The sequence below is a fragment of the Diospyros lotus genome, chromosome 14 (assembly GCF_014633365.1).
Source record: "Diospyros lotus cultivar Yz01 chromosome 14, ASM1463336v1, whole genome shotgun sequence".
Taxonomy (NCBI): domain Eukaryota; kingdom Viridiplantae; phylum Streptophyta; class Magnoliopsida; order Ericales; family Ebenaceae; genus Diospyros; species Diospyros lotus.
Window position 1 is genome coordinate 17863210 of NC_068351.1, and position 9595 is coordinate 17872804.

Genomic DNA, 9595 nt, shown 5'->3' on the forward strand with positions numbered 1-9595 from the left:
TCTCGAATGCCAGGGTTCAGGGTCAGGGAAGACGTTTCGAAAAATATGGTTTCTTTATTTTCAAATTACTTCCAATCTATGTTTTATTTTATTGATTTTTTTTTATAGGAATCAAATTGTGCAATCCAGAAATTTGATGTTATTCAACAATTTATTACGAATGAGGTATGATAGATTTTTAATAATTTTGTTTGAAATATATAATTATAGAAAAAAATATAATTGAATATTTTTTGTTGTATTAGCTATTTGATACTAGAGAAGCACTCATTGGATGGGCTAAGAAAATTGAAAAAGAAAATGGAATTGTGATTGTGATCAAGAGTTCAGAATCTGGAGGTCCTGGAAAAAGACCTAAAGTTCGTCTTGCTTGTGAACGTAGTGGAAAATATAGACCATCGAAGAGGAAAGAAGAAATAATAGGAGAATTAAAACTGAAGTGCACAGGTTCAAAAAAGTGTGATTGTCCATTTGAATTACTTGGTATAAAATTTGGGCAGTGGGAGTTGAAAGTTATATGTGGACTGCACAATCATGCACTAGCAGTTCAACTGGAGGGTCATTCATATGTAGGGAGGCTTACAGAAAAAGAGAAAGTAATTTTAAAAATAATGTTTAAGAATCTCGTGAAATCTAGAAATATTTTGATGAGCCTAAAACCAGATGATGAGAATAATGTTACTACTATCAAAACTATATATAATGCGCGTCAAAGATATAAACTTATTGACAAAGGTGGTAGATCACAAATGCAACAGTTGATGAAGAAATTAAGAGAATGTAATTATGTGGAGTGGCACATAAGCGATGGATCAACAAATTGTGTTGCAGACTTATTTTGGGCTCATTCGATGTCTATAGATTTATTAAAAGTATTTCCACATATTTTGATAATGGATTGTACATACAAAATCAACAGGTATAGGTATCCACTTCTTGAGATTATTGGTGTGACATCCACTGAGTTAACTTTTCCTGTTGCATTTGTATTTATGAACCATGAATACGAGGATAACTACACATGGGCTATGGAGAGATTAAAGAATGTGATGGGATCTAATACATTTCCAGGAGTAATTGTCACTGATAGAGAATTAGCATTAATGAATGCAATACATAAAGTCTTTCCAAGTACGACGACCTTATTATGTATGTGGCATATATCTAAAAATGTACTTGCTAAGTGTAAGAAATTTTTTGATAGAAAGAAGGCTTGGGAGAAATTTATGTTACAATGGAATCTTCTTGTTTTTGCCTCTATTGAGATTGAGTATCAAAGTCTGCTTTGTGACTTAATGGTTGAGTATCATGCATATGAGGAAGCACTTGATTATGTGAGAAAAACATGGCTGAATGATTATAAAGAAAAATTTATTACAGCGTGGACAAATAAAGTATTACATTTTGGCAATGTTACTACTAACATGTATTCTTTAGTAAACTCAAATGTTGTTGTTATTATTTTTATTATAATATCTCTAATTAATCTCTTAATAATCTAATACTGCACATGTTTTTATTCAAAGAGCTGAGAGTGCACATGCGAAGCTCAAGAGATATCTGGGATCATCTCAAGGTGACTTTGAGTCATCATGAAAAATTATCAATTCTCTTATTGAGTTACAACATACCGAGATAAAAGGGTCTTTTGAGAAGAGTTTAATGTTGGTACAACATAATTTCAAACTAGAAATTTTTAGAGAATTGAGAGGTATTATACCAAGAAATGCAATGAATATGGTATTAAAGCAAACACAGATAGCTCAAAAAATTGGGGTGGATAAGGTTGCATGTAGATGTGTGATAAGAAGTACACATGGTTTACCTTGTGCACATGAAATTGCAGAATTAATGATGGAGGGACGACCAATTCCTTTATCATTTGTGCACCCTTACTGACAAAATTAGATTTAGTGCAGACTGTTGATGTGTCCTCAGTGTTAACTATTGATCCAGAGTTAGAAAGTCTATATAATATATTTCAATCAGAACCAATAGGAGGTAAAATCGTATTAAAATAGAAGTTGAGAGAATTAATAGATCCAGCTACGACTTCATTAATCCCACCAAGTGTGAAAGTTCGGACAAAAGGTAAGCCATCATTAAAGAATAAAATTCAGGTTGATACATCCACTCGACGTGATCCATCATATTTTGAAATAGTACAGTCTATTCATGATAGTATATCTCCAACAACACAAAGCTCAGTTAAGAAACCGAATAAAGGTAAACTTTATCGTACTAATGTCAAACACAGATTGCTAGGCTATGATGCTTCATTCCCATAAAAAATACATCATTTTATACATAATATTGTTAATATGGAGTCGGATGGACATTGTGGATTTCGTTCTATTGCTGCGTTACTTGGAATGAGTGAGCACAATTGGAAGGATATTCGTATGAATCTGATTGGAGAGTTGCATACTTTTCGTGATGAGTATATAGAGTTATACGGATCTGCTATGCGTGTAGATGAATTAATGCACGCACTTTCTTGCTTTGAGTGTGTTGCACCTCCTCAACATTGGATGATTTTACCTAACATGGGTCATTTGATTGCTTCAAAATATAATGTTGTGTTGGTTCATTTATCTCGAATGCAATGTCTTACCTACTTTCCATTGAGATCAGCCACCCCTTCAGTTATACAACATAGAATTATTACTATTGGTTTTGTGGATGATTGTCATTTTGTACAGGTATTATTATTTAATAATTTATTTATATATTTCTATAATTATGTTAATATAAATTTGGTACTAACAATATTGTCTTATCATTTTTTCAAGTATTTCTTAAATCAGGTTCACAAATTCCTCCCATTGCACGCAATTGGCATAAATATCGATATGATATTGCACGTGAATGAGAAACACCATATATAACTCGAATTCAAGTATTTATGTCTCTTATTAACAAGAATGTTATTACAAATGATGTTTTTGATTTAACTGATAAATGATGAATTACTAATGTGTATGTTTTACATTATATATTTTTTATTTAACTATGAATGACGAATGTGTATGTTTTATATTATATGTTTGTAATATTTCTTTATTTTGTTAGAAGTGTCAAAATTGCACAAAGTTATACTTCTTTCTTTCATTAATTTATTCTTTTAATTTTTGTGTAAATGGTATTAAAATTAGATAAATCATAATAAAATTTAACAGTAAATATTAAAATAAAATATCATTACAAGTTATACATAATTCAAAATTATAATTTACGAATTACAACTATAAGCAACTCGGTGCTATAAACAACAACTACACAACAACTATAAGCAAGCTATAATTAATCCGAAGTGATTATCTTGGAGGAGATGTACGAGACGTGGACGCTCCAATATTATCAACATCAGGATGCTGAGAGCCTAGAATGGTATTCACCCCAAGACATGTCTCCCTCCATGCATCAGCAGATACAGGCTCAGTACTTGATATCGTCTGGTTGATAGCATATAATGCTAGTCGATTACGCTGAAATAAAAATAATTATATCAATTTTTTTTAATTTAAATAAACTAAATTCAATAATAACTTAAATATAATTTATAAACTTACTGATTCAGCAAGACTGAGCATATCTTCTACACCTCTATCAAAACTGGATCGATGTATAGGATTTTGTATAATTGGATGTGTAATAGCTCCATACCACGTCAAATATTCAGGTGAAAAATGCCATGAAAATTTAGAATATTTACCACGTCGACGTGGTGATAATAAATGCATATCCCATCGATTCCAAATATCAACAAATGTATAAATTACCCGATATGAAGCCGTACTCGAACCCCGCCTAACTTCAACAGGTGATAATGGGGGTGGAGGAATAGTTTGCACATGCCCAAATTATCGTAAAACTCTCTCAGGATGATATGGTTCTATAATATTTCCACATTTTAGATAACCTGAGAAAAATATAATTTCTGGAAGTGAATGTTGTGCTTGAACCCTCCCATACGGCATCCAAATCAACTGTAAATATTATTTAGTTTAAAATATAATTTTATAATATATTAATTAACTTACAAATCATATATATGATAAATACCTCGTCCGATGATAAATCATCAAGCTGCTCCCTAATAGATTGTAAAGAATCAGTATCACGAATAGGTATCCAACGGAGAGCTCGTGGCTGATCGTCACTATATAACAAGTTACATCTAATTCTAGTAAAAGGGAAATGCTCGTACACCCATGCCTGTAAATTTAATATAAATAATTATGTTAAATATATATAAATATATGATATAAAATTATAAAATTAAAATAATTACCTCAAGTAAGGTAAGATATCCAGCAATACTCTTCACCTCTCGTCTAGTAGCAATGCCGAGCTGTCGATACAAATATGCGAGACATGCGACTCCCCATGCCTAATTACCGATCATACTTAAATATCTAATAATGTCAAATACGCTACTGAAACTAATATCCCACTCTTATCTACAAATAAAGTACAACCTAATAAAAATAACAGATATGCTCTACTAATATGTTCAATCTCTTCATTAGAAACCTCATTTGGTAGATGCATAAATGTTCTTTTCAATCAATCAAATTTTACAAATGCCCCTCGATTCTCTCTAATTTGTTGTGTTGCTACATCTAATGAAAGCCCAAGTAACCTACATAATAAATCACTAGCTTTACTAGGTGTCAAATGATGAGGCACAAATACAGATCTTCCTGTTACTGGAATCTTCAAAATAGCAACAACATCATATAATGTTATACTTATCTCTCCAAATGGTAAATGAAATGTATTAGACTCAGGCTGCCATTTCTTTGTAAATGCTGAGACTATAGCATGATTTATATATCGATAAGTACACTCTATCAATGGTGACAGACTAGAACCCATAACAATATCACGAACACGAGGCTGATTATCCAATGGCCATTCAGGAATTTTAAGACCATAATTTCTATATTTTAATATGCCTATTTCTTGTTAAAAAATTTAAATACCTAATTATTTAAATTATAAAAACTTGCAGTAGCTAATTATTTAAATTATAAAGATAAATATTAAAAAAATTAATATAACTTATATCTCCTGCCCATATTGCAAATGCAACATGATTTTTAAAACTTTTTAGAATAGATCTATCACTAGGGCCTCCAGGTAGTGGTTCAAAAATATCATCATCATCATGCTGAGAGGAAGATGGTGGATTAGTTGCTTCCCCTTGATTAGGGTTGGGATCCTTCTCAACTAGTGTCACATAATCTGCTACTGGCTCTAAAATAGTCGGTTCACTAGAACTCTCAATCCTCCTTCTTCTTCTAGTTGACGCAGTAGGACGCTCCCGAGAAGAAAAAGGCTAGCAAGATGAGGAAGCTTCACCTCTTCTACCACTTCTACCACGTACCATATCTACAAAATAACACAAAAATAAAAAATAGCACACACCTACAAAATAACACAAAAAAGAAAAAATAGCACGTAACATACCTACAAAATAACACAAAAATAAAAAATATTAAACAAAACATTACAATAAAAAAATTATTAACATGACCTAGCATGATGTTTCCCGAACTCTGGAGTTCGGGAAACACGAGCTTCCCCAAACTCTGGCGTTCGGGAAAATCTATATTTCCTGAACTCTGGAGTTCGGGACTCTGGAGTTGTGCTTAATATATGTTAATAAAAAATATGTTAATATAATTATATAAAATATGTTACCCTATCTAGTGAGTTGGGGAAATCCATTATTAGATTTAAAAAATTAAGTAAAAATATATATATATTTGTTTGCATTAAAAATTAAATTATTCAACTCCAATACCTAAATAAAAAATTAAGTATAAAAAAATGTTAATTAGCACTATTTAATTAAAAAATTAAGTTTTTTCAAATATTTGTATAAAAATAATACAAAAATAAAATAAAAAATAAATTAAATAATTAAAGGGTTCGAAGGCGCTAGCCGCCTCCGAAACCTAGGTTTTGGAGGCATCGCATGCCTCCGAAAGCTAGGTTTCGGAGGTGATGGTCGCCTCCGAAACCCAGCTTTCGGAGGCGGCCATCGCCTCCAAAAGCTGGGTTTCGGAAGGGCGAGGCCGTCTCCGAAACCCAGGTTCCGAAACCCAGGTTTCGGAGGTAGAGGCGGCCCTCGCCTCCGAAACCCAGCTTTCGGAGGAGGCCATCGCCTCCAAAAGCTGGGTTTCGGAAGGGCGAGGCCGTCTCCGAAACCCAGGTTTCGGAGGCAGAGGCGGCCCTCGCCTCCGAAACCCAGCTTTCGGAGGCGAGGGCCGCCTCCGAACAGCCCGATCGAACCCAAGTTTTTGTTTTTTCTTGAAATTACCTCACTGATCGAACCCAAACAATCAAAAGATGTAAGCAAAACTTACCTCACCAAGCGCGCATAGCAAAGAGACGCGGTTGTAGAGAAAGGCGAAGGCTGCGAGTGCGACTGTAGGGAAGTTTCAAAGGCGAGTGGAGGTTGTAGAGAACACAAATGCAGTAGAGAACAGCAGCGAGGCGCGTTAGAGAGCTCTATGAGTAATGAGGGTAAATTTGGAATATAGTTGGCTACAACAAGTAATAATTATGGCTGCGAAGAGTAAAAAGCTGGCTGTGAATAGAATTTCCCTAAATAGAAAGGACTTGGGTCACTTGGGTGTATGTATAGATCATCTAATATGTCCATTAATATGCATTTAATATTTAATTAGTTTAATAAATGGCTTGAATCCTTAAGTATAAAAGTCAAGATTTGATATCTCAATTATTAAAATTATTATTTTAAATTCTTATCATAACTAAAAATAAATGGATATGTTAATTACGTTAATAAGATTTTGCGTCACATAAAAAAAGAAAAAGTTACATTTTATTAAAAGACTTAAAAATAAAAAATAAAACCTAAATTTCATTTTATATGTTTTATTTAGGTCTTGTTTTTAATGAAATTTTTAGGTGTTTATGAAATTTAAGTCTTTTTTAATTATCTTTAGGTATTTTAATGAAATTTTTAGGTCTTTGTGAATATTTTTAGCCTTTTTTATGAAATTTGTAGGTTTTTTTTAATTTAGGTCTTTTCTATTATTTTTAAAGTATTTTTTATGAAATTTTTTGATTTATTTATGAAATTTAGGTCTTTTTTTGAATATTTTTAGATCTTGTATGAAATTTAAGTCCTTTTTTTTATTAAATTTAACCCTTTTTTCATATCAAATACCAAGTGTCAAATTTTTTTAAATGTTGAAGGACCAAATGTTATTTATGTATTAAGTTTAATCTAATATATTTTATTGACTTGATGTTTACTTGCAAAAATGGACACTTATATAAGCGCACTAACGAGTCGTCACAGCATGAATTTAAAATAACGTTTTATATTAATTTAGATATTAATTGTTGGCATTTTATATTTTAGAGATCAAATACTATATTTTTTAATGGTTAAAGGGCTTCTATATATATTAAGCCTATTCAATTACATTATAGTTAACTATTTTAGCTCATGCAGAACAAGTACAAGCATTTCAATGCACACTGGAATTTGATTTTGCCACATATTATGTAGGAAAATTTTAGAAATTTGGGGGGTATATAGAAAAATTTTAGAAGTTTGCCGCGCATGGAAAAAATTGTTGCTTTTAAGTTTTGTTTTTATATTTTTGTATGCAGATGGATTTTTGGAAAAATGAAAATTGAAAATGTCATTATCAAACAACTTTTATCATTTAGAATTTTGAAAATAAAACATAAACATGCATTTTAAATTCGGCAGTAATTGATGAAATTATCAAAGATAATTTAGATGTAATAAATTATAGTACAAACTAGGTGTGATACTTTAAAAGAAAAAACATTAACTTCAATAAAAATTTATTATTTTATAATGACAACTTGTTTTGTGTTGATTCATTTAATAAATTTTCATCAAAATTAATTAAATAAATTACATTACCACCATTGAAAGTTTGACAAATGACATAGATTCCTTCATATATCAAAATTAACAAATATTTCTTTTTCCATTAAGTTATTGCCTAAAATGACTATTTTGCTCTCATTATCTAACACTTCTCCCTTTCTTTCTCATTAATTGTCATTTTCACTCTATTTGATTTTCTTTCTTATTAATTGTCATTGTCACTCTATTTGATGACAACATTAACATCATTTTTTCCTCTATATTTGATAACAATATTATTTTCTTCATCATTTTTCTTTTATTTCTTTCTTTCATTCTTTTCGAGGAAAAGATCAATTGTCCTTTGATTTGGATAAACGTTCTACAAATTACGAGTCCAATCTCTACAAATTGAAGAATTTCATGACAATGAAAAAGAAAGAGAAAGTGAGAATGGAAAAAAAGATCAACTCATCGATGACGATAAAAAGAAAAAGAGAAAGAAAAGGAATATGAGAATATAAACTAAAGAGAAATTAAAGACAAATTTGGAAATATTCAATAAAAGAATAATAGGGGTGGCTTGTTGTGGCATTGCAAAAGATGTAGTTAAAAAGATAATGACATATGGTCAAATTTAACAATAATGCTTGAGTTGGTAATATGGTGCGCTCTCTCTCTCTCTCTCTCTCTCTCTCTATATATATATATATTTGAACTATGCTCTATCACTGGCGTCTCTAGCCACCCCGCCCCAAGAGCTACACTAGAGAAGTAAATTAGGATGTGTCTCGTTGTGGCCAGTGCTCGATCCCTCGACCAACTGCGGGTCTAGAGAGCAACACCACCGAGCAGTCTTTTGTAGGATCTTTCTTTGCCAGACGAGCTATGCCATGGGGCTGTGGTGCTCTATATTGATAGTGGTGGTGATGAGATAGGATAGTATAGGAGATTAAAGAAAATATATGGTGGTGGTCTAATAATGGCAATGCAACGGTGGTTTTACCTTTATCTCTTTTTTGTCTTTTTCTTCAATTTTTTTTTTTTTTTTCTCACAGCTAAAGATGGCCAAATTTGGACTCTTTTCCAGCAGCTTCAATTAAGGAATCCAATCTAAGTTCCTCCATTAATTTGGACTCTTTTCCAGCAGCTTCAATTAAGGAATCCAATCTAAGTTCCTCCATTGTCGACAAAGGTGGTTGGCAATGGTGACCAACCATTACTAATAATTTTTTATATTTTTTTTCTCTATAAATACATAAGAAAGAAAGAGATGAGAAAGAGAATGGAGGGTAGTTCGGACATTTTCAAAAAATTAACGGACTTTTATTCACTTTAAGGGGAAAATATGTTGGGGTTTGTATAATTTTGTCAAACTTATGGGGTGTTAAATGTAATTACCCAAATTAATTTTAGATGTAAAATCATTTGTTTGGCCGTCTATAGTAAAACAAATTTGGTGATGACTGTTTTAGGCGGGTACCTATCAACCAATACAACCAGTGGTGGAGAACTTGAGCTGATCGCATTTCATTTTCTTTTCTTTTCCATTAGGTTGCCTGGCTGCTGGTCGGTTTGAAGGACGCTTGAACCGAAAATTTTAAATTTTTTTCTCTTTTGTCGGCTGGCTTGCATCTACCTTAACCCAAATGGGCACCATTTTGGCACCTAAAATATTTTTGCATCAGAAAAGGATTATGTATAAAA